General features: G+C 46.7%; 1 protein-coding gene across 8 annotated transcripts in view; it reads left to right on the top strand.

Annotated features, from left to right (window-relative positions):
• The window catches only part of RUNX1 (RUNX family transcription factor 1), a 247,289-nt gene that overhangs the window by 1,741 nt on the left and 221,993 nt on the right, over positions 1-23,555 (top strand). For 2 of the 8 annotated variants that reach the window (XM_025871771.2, XM_073890950.1), the window contains exon 2: positions 1,023-1,133. The exons of the other annotated variants lie outside the window; for them this stretch is intronic. The gene's annotated coding sequence lies outside the window, so the exon portion shown is untranslated. The remainder of the gene's footprint in view (positions 1-1,022; positions 1,134-23,555) is intronic. 8 annotated transcript variants of the gene reach the window in all.

Below are 23,555 nucleotides of genomic sequence, written 5' to 3' on the forward strand. Positions count from 1 at the left end.
ATGGGGGGAGGACTTCAGGAGGAGGGGAAGAGAGCAAGTCATTAACCGATTCAAACTTCAAATTAGAGGGTTTGCAAGTCTTTCCTGGCGGCTGAGGACATTTTAGTGAAGTTGAATCATGCGATGTGCGTGAGTCACTGTCCTTGCTGCAGCGCCGGGCTCCCGTGGCAGAGAGACCAGCCGCTGGTGAGAAGCTGTGAATGGCTCCCGGCTGCATTTCCTCCAGGCCACGAACAAGCAAAGGAAGCAATAGTTGCAGAATAACAGACAGAAAGATCTTCCCGACTTTGTTCCACTTTCAATACCCTCCAGGCCATTATTGTTTCCTAGTTTATCCACTCAGGAAGGCAGTTTCAGGAAGCTGGAAAGCATTCCACCGGGCAATAGATGGGATTTTGTGCGCCGTGCGGGGCTGCCTTCGAAGCGCTCATTACTGGCCAGACAGCAGGGACAGTGAAGGGACACAGGGACCTGCTCAAATGCCAGGAAACAGAACGAGGCCTGACACAGAGCCACAAGGCCTGTGTTCATGGAGGTCACCGGGCCGCCCCGGGTTAGGAACAAGGGGCAGGCCGCTTTCAGGGAAGCGGTGTGGAGACAGCCCTAACACCCGAATTAAGTCTCAGAAGGCCTAATGGGAAAAGGCCTTGTTCATGCCTTGGTCTCGGGAAAAGGAAATTGGGGCTTTTATGATCTCTACCTTAATAATATCATATGGAGATTTCATTTCAAGTGAAATCTTGGCAATTTCCCAGTTAATTTTATCAAGGTGACCCACCAAGGTGAGGGTTGACACTGTCCGGATTGGCCATCCCCACTCCCTGGCACCAGACAGGTGGCAAAATGTCATTGCTCTTGGTGCCATCTGGGCACTGCCTGAGAGCGTGCTGCTAGGAGAGTCGCATCTGGTCACCGCCCTCTCAGAGTTTTAACCCCATTCCCGTAGACCGGCCCTTAGCAGTGTTCAGCCCCCTGGTCACTTTGTGCTTCGTATAATTTATGGCAAGTGTTCCCTCCCCCAGCTGCAGCTAGGACCTAGAGGGGGAAACGGCGTCTTGTTTTCTTCCTGGGATGGTACTTTATCAGTCCGTGCAATCCTCACAGAAGGAAACCCATAACTCATTTTGGGCGAGGTACGTATGTGAAACGTGGTGGGGAGAGAGAGAGCTGGGGGACCAAGCACGGCCTGGTTCCCTAGTCGGTGAGAGGCAAGCAAGGATCTGAAAGAGGGCATGCAAAGTGACTGTGGTCTACCACAGAGAGCACCACGCTCTTCCCACCACACCGTGCCAAGCACTCGCTTCATTTGCCTCGGGGACGAGGTAAGACGTGATTAAAATTGCCTGGCATGAACACGCGTGGTTGGCGACACGACTTTCTTGCACAACCCCGACATGCGTCCTCTCGTGAGGTGCAAGGTGCCGGCCCGAAGCGTGGTGGTAGGTGTGGAAAGGAAAAGCGGTGGCACAGACGTACTTTTGCAAAATCTCTCAGGTAGCCTCGTTCTTAGAAGTGGCTTAGTGGTCTATGCAAAGCCTGAATGCTAATATGCCTCTGAGTTCCTAGAACCACAGGTAAAAATCTCAGCGAGGCTGACTCACTACTGTCTTCTTGGAGGTGGCTTTCAAAAGGAATGGCAGAATCCGAGCCCAAATGTATAAGGTGAGCTCCACTGTAAGCATCACTTCTGGCTCGACCGAAGGAAGAGTCCAGATCACAGAGAGCCATAGATTAAACTGGACATCCGTAGTTTGTAATGTGTGAAATCAGTGTGGTTTTTCTAGGGCCGCCGTAACAAAGTACCCCAGACCGGGTGGCTTCAACATCAGAAATGCTTGGTCTCCTGATGCTGGAGGCCAGGAGTCTCGTGGATAATCCTGGTGGAGCTTTATTTGTTGAAGGCTTCAAGGTGTTGGGAGGATTGGTTTCTTCTGAGCCTCTCTCCTTGGCTTGTGGAGGGCGGGCTTCTCCCTGTGTCTTCATGTGGTCTTCCTCTGGGCATGTCTGTGTCCCAATGTCCCCTCCTTTAAGGACACCAGACATATGTCATGAGGGCCCATCCCTAATGATCTCATTTTGACAGCCATCACCTTTTTAAAAAGCCCATCTCCAAATACAGTCACATTCTGAGGTGCTAGGAGTTAGGACGTCAACATAGGAATTTTGGAGGGGACATGGTTCAGCCCACAACATGCGTCTTAGCAGATCTGACTCCCTCTGCCTCACAAGGAAACTGCGCTCTTCCTTGGGTGCTCTCCCGGATGCTGAAGAATCAGACCCTGGCCCCCTCTGTACAAAATGGAGCCTCGCATCTTGAAACTGCCCACGCATTTTGAAACTGAGAAAAAAAAAAGGTGCTAAAAATCCATCTAAACTCATAATCATACCCTTTGCCATGTCTTTGCTTTCCACGCTAACAAACCTTTGAAAATGACAAAGCAATTCTGAAATGTTTAAGCTTTAAAACAGCAGAGAGCCATCCCCCAAAGGAGCCATGCCTTGGTTCTGCTCCCTCCAGCAGGATTGTCCCTGTATTTCAGATCCTTCCAAGACAGTGTGGGCAGGTGGAGGGGTGGGGAAAAGCGGGCCACTGGAGGCCCCACACCTGCTCACACACCAAATGCAGGGCTAGTGAGCAGCCAGTAACAGAAGCATCTGCAGAAAGGGCTGCTGATCTGGGAGCTAAACAGCAAGAAGCCCTTGAGAGCTGTTGGAATGAAATTAGTAGCCGGGAGAGTCCTTTGTTCCCTTGAAGTAGACCTGAAATGTGTGCTCAGAAAAGACCTGACCCATTACTGAGAAAGCAAGGTTGGGCTTGATATGGGGGCGGAGGAAGTTTCCAAGGCCGCCACACACAGAGACTTTATTAGAGCAACCAGGGCTTGGCCGAGCTCGGTGTAGAGGAGAGAGCCCAGGGGTTTAGAAGGGAGAGGGCGGACAGAAGGGAGTGAATGTGGAGCGTGCACGGACAGCCCGATGTTGATGGACTTCTCTTTTCCAGTTTTCTGACTTTAGCCAAGCAGCTTCTCTAGTGAGCCTCAGTTTCCTAATCTATAAAACGTGGACAGTGGTACCTCTTGCGACAGTCACCGTGTGGCCTGAATTAAGTAAACTATGTCCAGTGTTTAGCACAATCTCAGAAATGGGCCGGAAATACTAGCCTTGGCTATCCACATTCGGTTATCTCAGATGACACTCTGGGAAAGGAGAGGTTCTGGCATCCCAGAGGACACTATGGGAGGCTCCCTGGAGAAGGTGACACAGGAGTTGGGGAAAGGGTGGAGGCAAGGGAAGGGTGGTCTAGGTGGGGGTACAGCGTGGGCAAAGGTCAAGCAGAAGGAACCCCTGTGGAGTGTGGGAGGTGCTGAGTATGTCAGCCTGATGGCTTTTTTTTTTTCCACCAGCATGTCACCCTTGCTTTACTCAGAAGTACCCAAAGAGGACCAAAGAAGAGCCTGGGCCCTTTATACAATTCAACTGAACAAGCGTAGCTTTTAAGTATCTAGGCCAATCGGGGTGTGTTGCAAGATCAATCTTGAGCGATGTTTCTCCTCCTTGAGAGTCCTGGTACAGCTTTCTTTTCCTCCAGGTCCTTCGTAGTGAAAAAGCCCTTTTGCCCTTGGACCACATGCAAGTCCTCCAGGTCTCTGAGAGGCTGCCTATTTCCATACCTCCCATGACATTTCTGATCACATACTTTATCAAAGCCCCAAAAAGCAGGCACCCAGGCTGCCCCTCTGGTTGGGGGAGGGAGCAGGGGCCTGCACAGGAAGCTGGAGCTCATTTTCAGTTTCTCAGGTAGCTTCCTAGTGACCTAGATGAGTCATTAAATGTCTCTGTGTCTCATTCGAGTTCTACAAAAGGGGCTGGTGATGTTATAGACGTGCTTGCCTCCGAGGTACAGAGTTCCTGTTTGAAATCTTCCACCGCATCAGAGAGCTACCATGGAGCACATACACATGTTCTCAGCTTCACAACATGAAGGGACTTATTATTATTATTATTATTTTACTTCCAGATAGGAAACGGTCATCCTACCATTTCACACACGCAAAACATCTTCCCACATTGGCTGAAAAAAAAAAAAAAAAAACTTCTTTCTAACTCCTACTCTTTAGAGAATTCTCCAGAAGCTGCTCTGGAACCTGAACAGATATTACAATCTGCAAAACACGTTCCTAGTAATTCTGGTCCCTCCTCATTGGTGCCACCAATCCCCGGAGTTAGCCTTTTTGCTGAATAAAATAAGCCTTCGGCCATGTGTCTTCCTTGGCCTGTCTCTTCCCCGCCAAAAAATGTCATTAACTACGATGGCCCCGAGTGGTGGAAAGGGAGCATTTCCTTTGAGAGTTTTGCAGACCCTGAACATAATCAGGGAGCGCTTTAGGAGAATTATGGGTGGTTCCTGGTGCACAAAACAGAACTCAAAAGCCTCGAGTAACCTTTGGCATGCTGGAAAATCTGCTTGGTCACTCCTCTGGCTTGCCACCTCCCCACCCCCGCCGTTGTCAGAGAGACACACTCTCATACTCTCTTAGCTTTGTGGATCTCTCGCTCTCCCTTCTTCCCCCTTCTAGTCTCCTGACAACATGGAATGATGCCCCAGAAGGGAGAGAGGAGCTAAGATAGAGAAATAAACCATGGATCCAAAAGATGATTGCAAGGATGCATTTTACCGCAGTGACATAAAAAAGTGTAAAGCTCCCACTCGGGTTTATCAGTGAGAATTCTGTTAGGAAAATCTGACTCTAGTGGCATGAGCAGCCGGTATTGGCCTGTCTCCTGCGGCAGGCAGTCCAGGAGTACAGCCCCACGGCTGGTTCAGTGGGGCCGGGATGCTCCTGTGTTTTGGCCTGAACCTCAGATCTGTCCAGGCAGGAAGGAGATTCGAGGCCTCAATCCCTTCTTCTTATGAGGCTCTGTCTTTTGCTTCAGGAAAGGAAGCCCGTCTCTGCAAACCTCCCCTTATAATCTTGTAGGCCAGACCCATGTCACAAGGCCTCTGGCTGGAAGGTGCCTGGGACAGAGGAGTCCTCTTTGTCCTGCCCTAAGAGCGGAGGAAAGCAGAGGGGAAGGTAGGCTGGACCCCCATGCAGCATCTCCTATGACAGCAAAAACGGTTCCTAGACTGACTGCTTCCCGATGACATCCCATCACATCTGTCCCAACACTTTCCATGTCAACAGTTCTTTGAAAATACACAGAGAAACCCCAAATTCTTTAAGTTGTGGATGCAAGCTGAGGCTGGGGCAAGGTGGTGTTTATTCTTGGTTTACTGACAGCAAAAGAGGCAGGAAATGGGATGGGGCAGGGCCGGGAGCTGGTTACATAGAGTCAAGGTCGAGCCTATGTTCTTTGTGGAAGGCAGAATCACACTTGCCTCTCCTGTGAGAGAAGAAATGCAGACAGCCTCAGCCCACGGGTGTGTTGCTTGCCCAAGAGCCACCCCATCTGGACTTGGGGCTGACGTATCGGTCAATAACTGGAAATAGTTCGCTTTTCCCTGGCCCTCGCTCTTCTGCATTCTCAAAACCCCACAGCCCAATCCCCCACAACTTTTGTTTTTTAAAGAGAATTCTTTTCTACGGAATTTCTTGAGGGAAACCTTTTTTTTTCTTTTTAAGTTGCCATCCTTGACCCTACTGCAAGATATTTTTATCTTTGATGGAAATATGACAGCCAGATAATAGCCCTCTACCTAGGAGATAGTGCATTTATTCACACCTTGTATTTCTGCAAGTGATAGATTATTTCTGCTTCGTAATGATGGGCCCTGTCTACTTCCTCAGTCGGGATGCCAAGCTATCTCCCTGTAAGTCAATGCCTCCTTAAGACAAAAAAAAAAAAAAAAAATTCTTTATTCAGCTTTTCCCTGAAATAAGAAAGAATGTAAATCTTTCATCTTGTGCCTTAAGATAGGTGTGCACTTAGAGAATCATTGATTTGGTGTGAGCCAGTGTCCTCACGGCCCGTAATCCTTATGTATCTTTTCACATGGTCTTCCTTCTAAATAGTGAGCAGTTTAGGGAGCCCACATGTAAAAGGTCATCAAAAATAGAAATCCTAGTTGGCTCGTTAGGTTGGCCAATGGTTCTGCTGATTTCAAAACTGATGCTTCTTTGTGTCAACTCGCAGCCCATTCTTAAACTGATTCTGAATCAAGGACGTGACTTGCCAAACCTTGAAACCTGGTCCATTGAAAGCAGGAGTTACATGGCTCTGACATTTCGCAAAGCTCCTACTTCACCTTCCTTGCTAACTGTCCAACTTTTACTGCTGGTATTTGGGATGTCCTCTGCAGAGACCATGACTCCTAAAAAGAACCTTTTTTGATCTGTGATAGTGAATGAAATCGTAAGATGGGCAATATATCCTACATAGCCTGGGAGCACCCAAAGCAAACCTCTGTCTCTCCCTGTCCTTGAGAGCTATCTTAGTCCTGAGCAGCACTTCAGTTCTTCTGAAAATGTATAGGATTACAGACATTCTTTTTTCATGATTAGATCTTAAAGAAATGGCTAGAAACTACTGCAGTGGTCAGTTTGCCAGATAGGGGTAGGTTTAAAAGAGCAAACGAGTCACTTAGAATCCTGAACATACTGCGTGATACTCTGTGGTCGTGGCGACCCTGGGGCGAGCCTTCTCAGGGAGGCCAAACAGGTTGTCAGAGCTGCTCTTGCATTGCTCAAAGTAGAAGCAATTTCCTTTTGCTATGCAAAAAATTTTAGCATGCATATCCTTCAATGGTTATTTTTTATGTTAGCCTCAAAATATGCAAAAAGGAATGGAGATAAACTGAAATACATTGGTTTGGGGGCCTTTTTTTTCCGGGAGGAGTTTTAGTGCCAACCGCAGTTTGCTGCCCCTTATCACATAGCTTCTGCTGCCCTTTGAACTATGTGCACCAAGCCCCTCATTTCACACCATGTGCAGTAGCATCTGTACAGCCCCACCCCTCCCGGCAGTCACAGCTGGACCTGACACTCAGCCACTTTGCGAGGGCATAATCTGTAAAAATTTGAAACTGCATATATGTATAAAACCCATCCAAGGGTCTGGAGGACCTGTGAGGAAGGAAAAATAGCTCTAGGCTTCGGGAGTCTTCTGTCCCGTCCTGGCCCTTTACTGGCTGGTGTACATAATGTGGCAGGAACGGGGGAAAATGACATTGCATAGGCCCTGGCAGGTGTGAACAGGAACTCAAGCTCCAACGTCATTATTACTGAACATACTGTTTGTTTATAAAGATCAGAATGGTTATTACTCCCAAAGTTCTAGAGCAGAGGGGCAATTATTAAACAACCTTAAACAAATACTAGGACTGTGAAGGGGGTGGGGTCATGCAAAGATGTACAAATGACAACAATGGACAGCTATTCAGCTGTCAATCATCCAACATCATTGCTTCATATTAAAAAAAAAAAGAGAATCTATGCCTCCATTACACTTCCCACTTCCCTCTGGGTTGTGTTCAAAACAAAGAGATCCTTGTATCAGAGAAGTGGGTGAATCTGTTTAAATAACAAATAAACTATGAGACAGGGTCCTATATAATGCTTTCTAGGTTATGTGTGTGTGTGTGTGTAGTTCTATATAGATAGTTCTATATGGTTTCAGTTGGCATTTGAAACTAAGTAACTGTATAACTCTCTAAATACAACTGTATGTATAACATATGATACATAGTACGTAACATGGAACACATAATATATAATGTATATTTTGGTTGGAGTGACCTTAGACATCGCTCAGCCCTAGGGCCCCAGAGACATTCGCTTTTCCAAGGTCTCACAGCTGGTCAGCACCTGAGTTAGAACCAGGAGCTGGATCTGCTGGGCTTCTGTCCCCTAGCGTTTTGCAGACACTGGACATACATGTCGGTAGCAGATTCCACCTGGGAGTCTCCATGATTAGCAGACACCTCTCTTAATCCTCCTTAATTGCTCTTTTCACTGATCAGCCATTTACGGGCTAAATCCCTTTCATTGTGGGGAAACTTTAAGCAGAGCCATTTGTATGGAGCCTGCAGCTTAGGAGCACATTAAGAATGAAGCTGCCGTCAAAAGAACCTCCTCTGCCCTGGTGTGATTTGGATGTTCTCACCCACCCTGTGGTCTGGATGTTCTCTTTTACCCAATAAACCCATCAATGCCTTAGCTAAGCTACCCACCACATACCCGCCACCCCCTTAAGCAATTTTAGGGTTAACCAGGTTGGTTTGAATGAGTGTCTCTCGTGAAATCTGAATTACCAGAGGAACTGCACGTGCACATATTCACCCAGAGGGGTGAAAGATGGCTTGGCCGTGGGCTACCAGCCTCCAGCTCTCAAAGGAACCCTTGGAAGTGGGAGAATGCTGTCTTCCCACAAGATTCGAACCCAGGCTACAACTCCATCAAGGATATATGTCTTCACAACACTCCTGATTCAAAGCACTTAGATTCTCCAGTAGCTTCTTTCAAGAAAAATACTTTTCCTCTCTCCAGCTTTCCCTCTCTCTCACACACACACATACACACAGGCACACGCGTGCACACATGAACACTCACAGAGGCTAGCATTGAAAATCCGCATACCTTAGAGAACCCACTGGGATTTCTCCCCATGATGTACTGAATTGGACAAAGCTTTTTGTAGGGGAACAGGAACTTCTGATAGTCAAGAGTCATTTCCAAACTCTTTTGATCATGTGACATACAAATAAAACTTAATTAGCATGCCTCAAAACCTAGGCATAGTTCTTTACTTACAAATGGCATACCTACTCTACTATACTGGTGTAATTATGGTGTATGCATCACAAAACACATCCTAAAAATAGAAATTGAAATAAGAGACACCTGAAAGTGCAAGTTGTGATGCTTTTTCCTCCCCTTCCCCCCACAAGAATACCTCAATTTGACAAAGAAAGTTTCCAGATACCTGCAAATTTCTTATCTTGCTAACCAGGACTCAGCTTCTACAAGCAAACCTTCACAAAGAAGCTTCAACTGATGTTTCCCCATAAACTTCACTCCAGAAGGAACCCTGTGTGCTTAACCATCAGGTCCTTTTCTATGAGCTGTCTTTGATAGGGAGACCAGAAAGACAGGCCTGACCAGAGGGTGTGGGTCATGGTTGGGGGGGAGGGGGGCAAGGGCAGGGAGGGCAGGGAGCCCAGGGGGTTGGGGTCAGGGGGTTGGTTTCTACCCTGTCACCAGCACTTACCACCTGTGTGAATTGAAGCCATTTCCCCAAACCTGCAAAGCCCAGGTTTCTCATCTGTGAAGTGTGTACAATGATCCCTACTTTGCATGGTTGCTAAGAGGATTTGAGATAAAATGGATGAAGCGGTGGATACATAGAAGAAGTCAGTAAGTAAAAAGGGTAACTTTGAGAAATGCCACGGAAGGTGTACAGGACAGAGGCTAGGGCAGGAAAGTAACTTCTGCTAAGCCCAGAACACAGCCCTGCGGCTGTGCCAAGAACCAGGCACATGCTGGGATGAACAATTGGGTCTACTTCTCTCACCATGGAGCAGCACAGAAATGATCGGTAGCGTTTCTTGGCAGATGGCTGAGCTTACCAGTGTTAAACTGATCAGAGTAAAGCTAGTATTTATTGAGCATAAGCGATGTACCTGCACGGCATGGCGCCAAGCATTTTCTTGTGTTACCTCATCAAATCCTTCGCACAAACCAAGAAGAAGGAATTCCTGTTTCTATTCCGGTTTTATTGAGGGAACTGTGGCATGCAGAAGTTAGGTAACCTGCTTGAAGTGAGGCTGCTAGTAAATGCGGGAGCCAGATACAAATGGAGGTGTTCACTGCAAAGCCCACAGTCTGTGTAGGGAGGTCACCATTCTCTTGGTTTGACAAGTGATATAGTTAGAGACTGGTCGGGGTCCCTGGGCAGCAGGTGACGCTGTGTGTGTTGGGGGTGAAGGGAGGTTGAACCTCAGATGGCTTTGAGCCGGGGGCATCATCCACGATCCAGGGCTGCTTACATGACACTGGACATACTCAGTGGCCGGGGGTCCCTCCGGGCAGCGTCAGTGCTGCCCTCACCCACTCCTTTTACCCTCCCGGCCCCTCCCCATCAGAGCTGCCCCCAAGGGAGCCGTTCACGTGGCTCCAGGGCAGTCCACAAGAGACACTTCTCTAAGCCAGCGGTGCTCAAACCAGAGGGTGAGCCGGAATAACCTGTTCCCAAGACGATAGTGAAGTACTGGTGTACGCAGGGAGAGAAGCCACCACTAAGGCTTTTTTCCCAGCCAGTTGTCTTAATCTATCAGTCTGGGAGTCCAGCAGTGGTGACCCTCTCCTGAGGCAACGAGGCACTTTCCGAAAAGTCTTAAGGAGGTGCTCACTCTCGGGATCAGGGAAGGCTGGCCCTGCACACTGGCATGACTCTGAGAGATGGCACCACCTTAAATTGGTGTCCCAGGCACCTTTCTTGCCCCATCCTGGTCCATGTCCAGGGACCATGTACAGAAGAACCCACAGAATGATCTGGCTGGTTATCAGGGGCCTCATTCCTGAATTCATCCTCTGGGAAGCCCCCCAGAGCCTGCACTGCCATGACCCTGAGCCTGGCCAGGGTTTTCAGTGAAGGTCCCAGCAAACACTTGTAGCCAATTATTCCTACAGTTGAGATAAAAATTCGACCGAGAAGCAGTTGATTTACCTCTGACAGCAAGAAGTGGCCTCAGTCCCTCCTGTAAACAGGACCGTCTACACCACCAGGGGCCAGTTGTAGAACAAAAGACCCATCCCTGGTGAGTCTTTGAGAACAGTCTCCGTCCTTTGGCAGAAACATTTATCAATTTCAAAAGTCCTCTGACATCACTACAAATCCTGTTTTAAAGTAGGTTGGTTTGAGGTTTTCTTTTTCTCTTTAACCTTATTTGTGCAAAAGGCATTTCTCATCTGATTATTCTACGACCAGTCCCACAGAATCACAGAAGTTTCCTTACCTTTTTCCTTGGGCTCCACGTGGCAAAGGGTGCAAGAATTAATTATGTTTCCCCCCAAAGCCAGCTCACAGATGGCGAGAGGCCCCTGCTCACGGAGAATGCAAGGAGCCCGCCAGGCTCTAATTGCTGCTATGCAAACATCTTAATGGGAACAAATTAAAAGGCGCTCAAGCTAATTATTCTCCACAATAAAAAAAATGATAGTAAACTAATAAATCTCCTTTGGAAAGGTGATTCTGTATTACCTCAAACGAGTTGGCTTTCCTTATGCAGAGTGTGCAATTGACAGGGACATAAAAACTCCACGGTGTACACTAGAGATTATATTCTGGGAATTCTCATGACTCAGAAAATGCCCCTGCATGCTTATTTAGGGCCATCTGCACACATCTCAGGGACTGGCCCACCCTGGCCCCACTTCCCTTCCTCCCTCCTCCTCCCCCATCTTCCCTCCATGATCTCCACTTGACCTTCAGCCAGGCTCTGGTTCTTGCTGGGGAATCCTGGCCCCCAGGTGCACAGTGGCCCCCCTCTGGGGCCCAAGCTGCCCACGTCGATGAAGTCAGGTTAGGTTTGAACACATCATTCAAACAGAAGCAGCTGGTATCGTTTCAAACAGCCTCATCTGTCCCTTCCATGTTCCAATAAAGACCATGTGGCCTGAAGGAGTAGAAGGCAGAGAAGGGCCCTTCGTGCCCATCGCCATAGGTGAGCCTGGACCACTCCTTCTGTGGGGCCCCTGATAGGTTCTGGACCAGGAAGATGAGAGGGAGGAGCCCCACCTCCAGGCTCTGTCAGATCCCGCGCCCTCTGCTCTATTGCTGGGAAGGGTTTGCATGTCAGGTGACAATTAAGTTTCATCACTGCTTATTAATGAGAAGGACAACCAACATTCACCAGGTGCTTACAACACATCAGGCACGTTGCCACCATCAACCCTTTTAATAAAAAACCTTATGAGAAAAGTACAGCTCTTAATCCCCATAGAATAACAATATAAAAGACACATGAAGCAAAGCTGGGTTAAGAAAGCAGCCCAGGCTACAGGGCTGGCAGGAGGCAGAGCCCAGCTGGAAGGTCTCTGGCTTACCCCCTCCCATCCTATGACATGGTGGCTGGGCTGGCAAAGGACACATCGTGGAGTGTGGCAGAGGATCCCGGGGCTGACTCCGGGTCTCGGCTCTAGGCTGTGTGCACCTTTGCACTGTGATCTTCTGCTCCCCGTCCCACCTGCATAATGACAGGGCAGGTACTCGAGAGCTTTCAGTGCTGACGTTGTAAGGGAAAGGCATGAGGCGGGCTGCGAATTTGCCTTCCATTAATTCTGTGCCGAGTTGCTCAACCTCACCACTGTTGACTCTGGGGATCAGACCGTTCTTTGTGAAGGAAAAGCGCCTTGTGTGTTGTAGGACGTAGAGCAGCATCCCCTGGCCTGCACCCACTCGATGCCAGTGACCCCATCTCCCCCAGTTGTGACCCCCCCGAAAATGTCTCCAGACATTGCCAAGTGTCCTCTGAGAGATGAAATCACCCGTTTGAGAACCACTGCTCCAGAGAAACCTTGGGGACCGAAGCACCAGTGTTGCTCCCCATTTACTTATGGGTCGAAGGAAATAAAAAGATGTGATAATTCGGACCCTTTCCAACGTGTTTGTATCCATCCCACCTGGTGTGCCCCCTCTCTGCCCACCTTCCAAGGCTGATTTAGGTGGTCCATAAAAACTGACAGTCCATGAGCAGGGGCCTTGAAATTAGGGCACTCGGCCATATTCCCCATAACTAAGAGCAGAAAATAAAAGGCACCCAAGATTCCAGTCTGCGAAGGATAAACAGGAAAGAATTGGTAGACTGGGATTACTTTTTGAAGAAGCCAGGCCTGTTAACCTGGCCTTCAGTAGTTTTTCTAGTGCAAGGGAGAGAAAATTAGGTACTCCTGGAACAATGCCGTCAGGCTGCTGGGGCTGGCATACACCATGATTAAAATTCAGGAGAAGGAAGTCATCCCATAAGAAGTGACAAGAGAGCATTGTGGGAACGTCAAGTTTTCTTGAGCAAGTACTATTATGTAGCATTTTTTAAGGACCAGGCCCTGGGTTAAGTGCCTACAAATAGGAACTCTCATTACTGTTGTCACATATACAGTGGGGACAGTTAGTCTCCTCGTTTTACACAGAGGGGACTGGAGCACAGAGTGGCCACGCAACTCACCCAAGTTCACGCGGCTGGGAAGAGGCATGGCTGGACTCCCCCCGCCCCCTTGTGTGGCTTGGGGTCTTGAGTGCTTAACCACTAAACTGGGCATACTTAAGAGATGGTCTTCTAGAGAGGGTGTGACCTGGGCCCTCGTGTGCTTAGGAATAAATTAAAAATGAATGATCTTCTCCTCTAATTACAAACATCAAGGGAAATAGGATGATGATTTGACAAGAAAGGAGCTCTTCACTGTTTCAAAACTACTTCAAGTACCTGGGTTGCACTTCTGAATCCTGGTTTTGAACAAATCATCTTCTTTCCTTTTTCATGTTCAGTTTGTCAGCATGTCTTTGATGAAGACTCTTGATATCTAGAAGAAAGGTAATAAAAAAGACCAGGTGAGGATAGTTTCAAGGGTCTATCCATCCATCCATCCATCCATCTGTCCAACATTTGTTTAGTGCCTACACCTTGCCAGGTGTTGTGAAAAAAGAGAAAAGGGAGACATGAGATTTTTTCTCAAAAAGCTCAGGGTCTCTAGGAGAATACATTTATAAACAGAAAACCTTGAATTATATTTTGGTAAGTACTGCACTGCATATATGAACTGAATAAATAATAGCTGGACCTGGAATGCTTCCTGTTGCATGAGATCCCGATGGGCAGCTTAGAAGTCTTGGCCATCCCTGCATCACTCTGGTAGCCCATGGCTTCAGGAAGCAAATGTAGACTGTGTCCATCCAAGTGTGTGATGGGGATGTGGGGACACCTTTTTCTCTGTTCTTCAGCATTCTCCACAGAGACCTGTCCCAGGACTTACAACTTGCACAATGACTTCCTTGCACCGAACAATGGGCCCATTGGCTGGCTTTAATAACCCTGCTACCAGAAATTATGGGAGGAATTACAGTTGTGCGGAAGAAGTCTTTTCCCAAAGAGGATTTGAAAATAATACATAGAAAAGTGAAATTGAATATGCTTTGGCATTTCTGAAACTATGTTTGGATGAATGGATGGATGCATGGATGGATGGATGCATAGATGCATGAATAGGCAGGTAAACAGATAGATGGATAAATCCATCAGCTTTGTGCTTACTGCTGAGGTGTAGAAGCCCCACCTGCTGAACAGAAGAGGTTCTCTTCTGCTGAACAGAAGAGGCCGCAGTAGTCTCTCCAGCCACACAACCACAGCAGGGAGCAAGAAATTAAGACCTCTACTCAGAGTTGGTTCCCTCCTTAACTCCTATAATTAGCTAAGGCTAGGAAAGAGTATGTGGGGATAGCAGGGTAAACAGAAGCAGGCAGCATGGGGCTGGTTCCACCTCTGTCCAAAGGATGTTGGGTTGGAAAGTCTGGTGGGTGTACATTGTGGGAAGCTGAACAAGTAGGCAAGGAGAAGCATGTGAGAAAGTGCTTTATTTTTTAAATTGATTGATTGATTGATTGATTTTAGAGAGAGAGAGAAAGAGAGAGAGAGCAGGGGGGAGGGGCAGAAGGAGAGGGAGAAAGAATCTTAAGCAGACTCTGTGCTGAGCATGGAGCTTGCCGCGGGGCTTAATCCTAGGACCCTGAGATCACAACCTGAGATCATGAACAGAGCAAAACAGAGTCGGAAGCTTAACAGACTGTGCCACCCAGGCGCGCCAACTGGCTTGTGCTTTAAATTGAATACCTATATGGAGAAATAGATGTCTATGACCAAGAGAGTTCCTAATCACAGGACTGATAATGAGGTCCAGTCCATTCCTTATTGGGTTATCTCTAAGACAACAAACAAACAAAAACCAGCAGAAGCCCTCTATTCTTCTGTTACCAACTCAGAAAGACCTTTTCTATGGGAAAGCTAAACCATTTGTACCCTGTCCAAAAAAAAGAACTAGTGGAAAACCAGAAGAGGTTTGGTCCATAACATGCAGCAGATTTGTCCTTAGGATCTCTGTCTTGCCTTTCTCGGTAAAGTCTCAGGGAGCTGAGCGGACACACAGACTGTCCCGTGGACGGCTAGCCCAGGGCACCCTGCATGCTTTCTCCATAACTCTCAATTTAGGGAAAATGTTCTTCGGTGAACTGCTGGGCAGGTGGATGTTGCATACGTGTGTTCCCCATTCCATTTGGAGACCATCAGTATCTGTTGAACAACTGTCGTATTTTGCACTCCTGACCACCGCTGACCGTTCCCCCAAAGCCCATCTGCACCTAAATCCCCCTCAGTCAGGCCTGGGCCCCTGTCACGTGGACACACTTAGCTTTGCCCACAGCCATGTCTGTGGCTAGAACGGATCCTGTCAAGGCCGGGTCTCATTCTTTGTTCCATTCGGGAACGTTCCTTAGTGGATCCTCTGTCCAAATAAATGCCTTCTTATATTTGTCATTTCATTCTTTTCCTTAAAGTTTGTTCCTATGCTTCCTTTCCTATGGATCTGCTCATTCAGTCCCCTTTTTCATTTATTTAGACCATATATCGGGAACTTCTTCCCAGACTAGTCTTTTCTCATTACTTTTCCCATTTTCTTCACCATGCTTTTCATCTTCAGAGATCTTAAATCAGTGGTTCTTAACTAGAGGGAGCAGATGAGAGGCAAGGGGTGCCGTTGTCCCCGGGGCACATATGGCCATGTCTAGAGACAGTTTCAGTTCTCACAACTGGTGGGGGGACAGGAGAAGTATACCGGCATCTAGCAGACTGAGGCAAAAAGGCTACCACACACCTTACAACACATAAGACAGTCCTCCCCAGCTACATAAAGAGCGACGAGCTTGAGAAATCCAACCTTGTATTATCACCAGGGTTCTGGTTGCAGGGATGTATTTCTGCCCTTTATTCCTTCTTGGTATTTCACTTTCTGGAAAATGCAACCCCTCCCCCTGGAATTGAGGAAGCAGTTGGGCATGTCTTCAGAAGACAACTACCTGTGGAAGGGTAGATGGAAAAGGTCTTAGAAATTATGGTCACAGAGGTCATCTGGGGATCCCAAGGACTTCCACGGTCTGGTATCTCCTATAAGCACCTTGATATTATAAAAGAGGATCCTAATCTCTTTACGATATGGAGGAGGAAGGTATCACCTCAAACAGATGGTGTGAAGACTAGAGTAAGGACTTAGAGTATCAGAGGAAAAGGAAGAAGACAGATAAGAAGACAAGAGAACCCAGCATAAAGAGACAAGACCAGAGACAGCATTTAGAGACACCAGATCACAGGCTGGAGAGAAAAGATAAGGAGAGTGCTGGAGTCCTAGGAGCAGAGTTGGGGTCCCCTCCATGCCGGTCAGGACAGTGACCAGATGGCCAACAGGGAGGTGCCTAAAACACAAGAAGGAAGGGATTCCTACTGAGGCCAAAAGATTGCCTTAAGAGAGAAGTTAAGGATTGGAGGGCAACAGTGGGTATGTGGTTGATATGCAGCGAAGGTGCCTGAAGCAAGGAATAACCTGGAACACCAGAAAGCATTCTTCCAGGAAGTATCCTTGAACTGTGGGACAGGGCATTATGGGTCACTGGTACTTACCTAATGTGTGCCAGGCTGTCAGGTGGTCTCCACACATTATCCCACCTGCCACCCAATGCCTTCTGAGCCAATATTATGATGCTGAGTTTGAAAGTGAAAACATGGATGCTCAGAGATAACAAAATAAGAATTTAGAATTTATAAAGGCTAGGAAAGAAAGCCAAGGTGCAGGAGCAATAATCCTAGCTATGTCAGGATTAGAGCTGAGGTGTGTTTATTGCTAAATCATTAATGCACTACAGTACTTTTGTTCTGTTTAGTTATATGTAACGCATGAAATTTCCTCTAACTTGAGCTTAGAGTAGGCTGTTGAGCTGACCACCAACTGCCAAAAAAAGAAGGAGGGAAGTCAGCTGGAGCAGGGGAGACAGTGGGGAGAGACCACTCAAGAGATCCACCACTGGGGGATGAGTGTGAAAAACAAACATCCATCCTTTGGTTCATAGTTTTGAGCATCTGGATTTCGAGTAGAGTGGAAACCATATTTAACAAAAAGAAATCCCTTCCCCACTTCATAGGGCAAGCAAATGAGCTGGGGGTCCACACTCCCTTTTCCCCACTCTCTATGTGTCTTTCCTGCCTATATAACCAGGTTCTCAACCCTATCTCCACCACTCCCATTCCCCTTCCCAGCCTCTTCTGATCCCAGAGCCACAGTGTGCCTGGTTAATCACACTCTGTAACACACATGTTAGCAATGACCCATCAGCAAATGTACTGAATGGTTGATACATGCATGACCATGTATTATAGAACATGGCCTGGAAGACAAAGATGATATGGCATGAAACGGCCCCTGAGGAGCTTACTGTCTAGTAAAGGAGGCAAAGCCCAAGCAGGAGAAATAGTGAACAACACGGTAATTGAATAGGGCAGCACAGATACAAGAAGCATCACAAACTAGGAAGATGAATGGCCACTAAATAAGAAGCAGTGATCTGAGGAGGGCCCCAAGGAGAAGAGATCATCTTATCCAGGGCTGGGGAAGACGGAGGAGATGACGTGAATGCAGTGGCCAGTCGAGCTGATTCAAGAGATGCTCATGGGCAATGAAGAGATCACGCCAGTTCACTAGTGAGCAGCAAAATCGAAGCCAGATCTTTGAATGCTGAGGCAAGGAGGCTGGACTTGAACTTGCAATCCAGCGGGTTCTAAACTTGGCCGTACAGAAGAATCCTTTGCAGGGTCTGTTAAAATGCAGATTCCTGGAGCTTCCTGAGAGACCATGAAAGGCCCAAGAATCTGCATTTTAACAGTCTTGTAACCTTGGCGGGACTTTGAGAAACACTCGGTAACAGGAAGCCCTTGACTGGTTTTGATGAAGTCAAAATAGAATCTTCATGAAATTTCAGGGTTTGGCAAAATTTAGCAGAACTTATTTCTACATCTGACAGCTAGCACCTCCTCTGGAGGGACTTACTCATTCTAGAAGGCAAGACTTCTCGTGATTTTTCTCACATCCTAGGGATTTTTCTAGTCTGGTCTCTCAGATCTGAGATCATACTTTCTGCTTATTACATGTGACTCAAAAACATATATTTTAAAGTGTATGCCATAGCATTCTAAAGTTCGTATGAGATCCAGTTAGGTCTAGAATATTTAAATATGGGCTCCAAATTCTACACTGCTTCTCCAAACTAGACAGCTTCTGGAAAAGCTGTGGACTTGCGGGAATTCTAACTATGAGATGCAAATGTTTTCATCACCAGGAAGACCCTGACTGCCTGGGGTTTTTTTGGGTGAGTTTTTATTTATCTGTCACATCCCACCCCTTCCCCACCATCTTTGGGCTCAGAACATAACCTAGACTTTCCTGAATCCCTGAAGGTGTTCTCAGTTGGGATGTTAAAAATCCCTTAACTCATTCAAATTTTTGTTGCCTCTGGAGCAGAAAGGAATTTCCTTTTCCACCAGCAAGATGGCTGGTGTTAAACCAGAGCCACCACAGGAATAAATACGGCTTGCCTGAAATACTTGCGGGGCATCCATTAGGATCCACTCTAATGCAGAACCCTCTGCTCGTGGCTGGTAGCCTGTACAGAGAAACTTATGGAAAATGATCGGACAGTAATCTCCCAAAGCCTTGTTTTGATTCAAAATGTGGGCTTCGGACCAGCAACATCAACATCACCTGGAAACTTGGTAGAAGTGCAGAACTCAGGTCCCAGCCCAGACCTGAAGAATCAGTCTGCATTTCCACAAAAGGTCCCAGGGGGTGATTTGTGTACACATTCAAGTTTGAGGGGCATTGTCCTAAATCTCCAACCTGTCCCCTCCACCGTTGGGCCTGTCTCCGGATTCTTGCCAAGACGGAGCCCTGTAATCAGTTACAGGGTGTAGGGTGGGGAACTGGGTTTCACTCCCTCCTGCCTCCTCGCCTTTCTCGATGCTTTCCCAGCAGCTGCACCTGCAGGGCTGTCGCTTCTCTGGGAAGCTTCTTGAAACAGACCCCCCCCCCACTCCCTCCCCACCCCGCCTTGCCTCTAGGGTGGGGCGGTACTACCTCTTTTCTCTCTATGAGCCTGGGATGCTGACAGCCTCAGATGGAGGCATCCTGTTTGTCGAAAAATAAACCGGCAGTTAAAGCAGGGTTGCGAGAGCGAGAAAACCACAGGCCTGCGCGCCGCTGATAACGCGGGCAGGCAGCTTTTGCAGAAGTTCCGTCCCTGCAGCGCGCAGCGCACCAGGACCCGCGCCACCGCCTCCCTTCCTGTGTCAGCCGCTCGCGTCCCCGCCGTTTCTGGCTGTTGCTTTCTATGCCGCTCTTTCGGTTACTTCACCCATGGCTTTTTCTCAAGGATCCCGGGACCCGCGGATGACGCCCTGGGCGGACACGCGCAGATCCCCGGGGCCGGTGAGGGGCTGAAATTTACCAGCTGTCAGGAAAATGACAGAGTTGAGGAGGAGGTGAAGCTGCTTTCTCTTCTGCAGGGTATAACGCTTTGACCTGGCTTTAAGAAAAAAGAAAAAGGAAAAGAAAAGCAAAAAGCAACCCAGAGGAGACCAGTCATACCAAAATCTTGTGTAAAAGGAACCCCAAAGTCCAGTATCCAGATTGTTTTCTTTCTTGGAGTAAATTGACCTGGCCTGATTCCATGCGGTGAATAACTAATTACCAATCTTCCCCTTTTGGGGGATATTAAAAGCTCTTTCCCCATTTGCCTGTTATCAGATAAGCAAAGCAGATGAGAAGTCAGTGGGTAACCACAGGTACAACCACAATATTCACTGGAAACCAAAAGACTTGACCCTCCAAGGCAAAGGGTGTAATTGAGAATTAACCTGAAAATAGTTTCACACAAGCTATAAAACTCTGTGTTCTCAAATCAGTCATACAGACTTCTCTATGCATAAAAAGAACAACCCCCCCACACACACACACACACAAATCTCTCCAATCACAGAAAATGGTTCCTACTGGCACTCAGGGCACAGCAGGGAAAGGCCAGCGTGCATCAGAGGGGTCCTGATCATTGCTAGGGACTGTCTAGCTAGCCATACTAAGGTTCTCTTCCTGAGGTTTCAAACTTGCTTCTGTTCTAATTCTTTGTCCAAAAACACAGGGTAGAAACAGACCATATGCATCCCTTAATCTTCCTGTGTTCCTGATGACTAACTACCCTGGGGGAATAAGAACTGACCTTACTTTTTAAGGATTTCCAGAGAGTCATATCATTTTCCCATTTCCTCCCTTAGAAACTTCTTCAAATTTGTAAATTCTCCTGTCAAGCAGTTCCTCGTGGGAAATCACTCCTCACATTCTGCTTTGCAACCCTATCTTCCCATTTCTGTGACCGTTTATTCTTTATCTCGTGCAGGCCTCCTGCTGAATTGCCATGTTCTCCTAATTAAAGTTGCTTTGCTAGAGCCAAATAAATAAAAGGCCCCATACATGTGGGCTAATCCAGGTATAGACTCAAATAATAAATAACTCAATTTTATGATGAAATAAAGAAGTAAAAACTCAAGTCAAAGGATGATTCATTCTTAGGGAAGGAGGAGGGGAAGAGCCAAGGCTAGCATGAACCAGGTATGAACAGTGAAGTTCATGGTCATTTGGGACCATAGGCTGCCTTTTAAGATTGGTATAGAGCACAGGAAGCACCATGGGAGGACGCGTTGCTCAGTCCGTGGAGGGCCAGGTCACCGAGAGCTTTGAATACACTTAAGAAGGAACTTTCTGTAGTGGACAATTGCTCAAATTGATGCATGATTATTTTCATGACCTTGCGGACCTCATTGAAATGTCCTCTATGAACTTCTTTCTCATTTAGACACAATCATAAACAAACGAATAAAAAGATTATGAAGAGAAAATAATAAAACTGATTTTAACGATATATTCCAGAATTTGCACATCTATAATTGCAGTGTCCTTCAAAGTAGTTCTCCGCACAAATCTGCCAGCATTTCAACAGCTCCCTAATCACTTTGAACATTTTTAGAGGTGCTCTTTTGAAACGACTTTAGGGGTCCATTTATGGGCTCAACAAGAAAAATAGCCTCCTGACTTGGAGATACCACTTCATTTTTGACCAAGATCACGTCTTACCAGATTTCATTGTCCTTATTCATCACTAGTCTTGGTCTTAAATGGCTCTAGCTGTTTCTAAAAATCAACTCTATTACTGGTGTTCCAGACGTTGTGATTATTTCAGAGACTCTGCTCTACCCTATAGTGCTCTTCTGAAAAAGGAATTGCAACTGGATACTAAGAATTTCAGCATTACTAGAAAATAAGGCAACATTGCAAATCTGCCTACAATATCTTATACAAGGTTTAAAAAAGTCATCATCAAGTTACAGCAGTACCTAGCTAAAAACAAAACAAAACAAACAAACAACCAAAACACAGCCAGCCTGATCTCATAATGTAGCATCTTTACCTTTAAATTAGGTGCACTGGGTAGGAACTGAACTATGTAACTGATCCTCGCTCTTTGAAAAGTTAAAAGAAGAAAGATGCAGAAAATGAATTAAAATTCTGCAAAGTCTTTTGGGAAATGCTAAGAGATCTACTTTTACCTCAGACATGCTCTAATTGTTAATAGCAGGCAGATAAATACATTGTGTTTTGTCAGGATACTGGTTTGGCTACTGTAATAGAGAGATTCCAAATTACTGGGGCTTAAACAGACGAAAGTGTGCTCCTCTCTCTTGTAGAGTCTGGGTAAGTTGGTGTGGCATTGTCATAAACACAAGGAACAGAGCGTCTTCTACCCTGGGATCTACCCTCCACAATGCCTGGCTCTTACCTCATGGCTTAAAATGGCTGCTCCAGACCCCAATACCATATCTACCTTCCAGCCAGCCAGAAGAGACAATACAGAATGGGAAGATCTACTCTTTCCCTTTAATGGCAGGCTTTGAAATTTGCCCTTAACACTCCTGCTGGAAGGCCATTGACCAGAACCTAAACAAACACGAGGGGATGCCTAGCTGTAAAGGAAGCTGGGAAATGTAATCTTTTGCTGTGCAGCCATGTGCCAAACTAAAAATAAATATATATTTTTTATATTTATATTTAATATATTAATTTATATTTAATATAAGTACATATAATATATAATATATACTTAATATAAATATGTGTAATACAATCTATAATAAAACATTTGATTTAGTATATAATTATATTAATATATGAAATATAATATATTAATATTAATTATAATAACACAACAGAGAGATTAATGCATAAATTACAAATATATTGATGTATTCTATTAAAGTTATAATTATGCTCATTATTAATACAACACAATAATATAATATATATCACCTAATGTAGAAATATATGATTACTTTATTAATTATATATAAATAATATATATTTTATAAGATATTACATATATAATAGAATATTTTATTTTCTATGTATGCTCCCTCCATGTACGAAAGAACGTGTTGTCCCTGCGGACACACAGGAGCCTCTGGCTCACACAGATCCTCACCTGCTCCTCGCTCCTTCCATCCATCCTTAGTCATACGCGCTCCTCAGCAGTCCCCTGCGGACCAAGCGGTGCTGACCCTGTTCCTGAGCACGGTCCCCGCACCTTTCCCTCATACCCAGGCTCCCGTCCCATCTGTATCCAGACGCATTTGCACGTGGGGAGCGACCAGGAGAGAAAGCAGGGCTGCTGGCCTGGGACACAAACTGGAAACGTGTGAGCACCTGTGGCCTCTCTGTGGGAAGGGGAGCCGGTCCCTGGCAGCCCACCCTGCTTGCCCAGCAGCCGCCGCCCACCAGCCTGATCTTCCCTGGGAGGAAGAGAGAATTACAGGAGAAGGGGGACCGTTTGGGGGTGAAGGCCTGCCTCCTCTTCCTCCAGCAAGGACACAGGAGTTTCACGTTTGCATTTCACGTTTGCATCATCTCCCAAGAGCCGATGGTTCCCTTGCAGGACTTTTGTAGTCCGGTCGTTAAACACAGCCATCATTCAAAATGAGATTATATAAGCTTAGGGCTCAACTGATTTTACAACAAAGGTAATAAATACCGGAAACCCATCACTGCCTAATTATTCTTCTGTGGTTTACAGTGATCTGTGCTCTTGGGGTTATTTACGCCTGTTGTCTCTAAATGGTGGAAACACCGTATCACCGAGAGCTGTTGTGGTTGGAACTGTATGGGGTCAGTAGTGATTGCTGAAATCTGCCAATGTGATCTTGAGGTCTTTTGTGCAGGAGGGCTGGCTTCGAAACTTCCCTGAGCCCCTGCTGGTGTAAGGCTAAGAAGGAGCCAACTCCTGGGGCTCTGACATCAATTACATTTCAGGCCATCCTACGTGGGGCCAGATGGGGGACCAGCAGGCTCCATCAAAAGCAGGGCCAAGAAGGAGTCCCTCCTGTGCCCCCACTCTATCCCTTGCCACCCCCCCTGAATGTACACACCTAA

Source organism: Callorhinus ursinus, unplaced genomic scaffold (assembly GCF_003265705.2).
Source record: "Callorhinus ursinus isolate GAN/ISIS: 27379988/994484 unplaced genomic scaffold, GSC_fseal_2.0 scaffold1, whole genome shotgun sequence".
NCBI classification, from domain to species: Eukaryota; Metazoa; Chordata; class Mammalia; order Carnivora; family Otariidae; genus Callorhinus; species Callorhinus ursinus.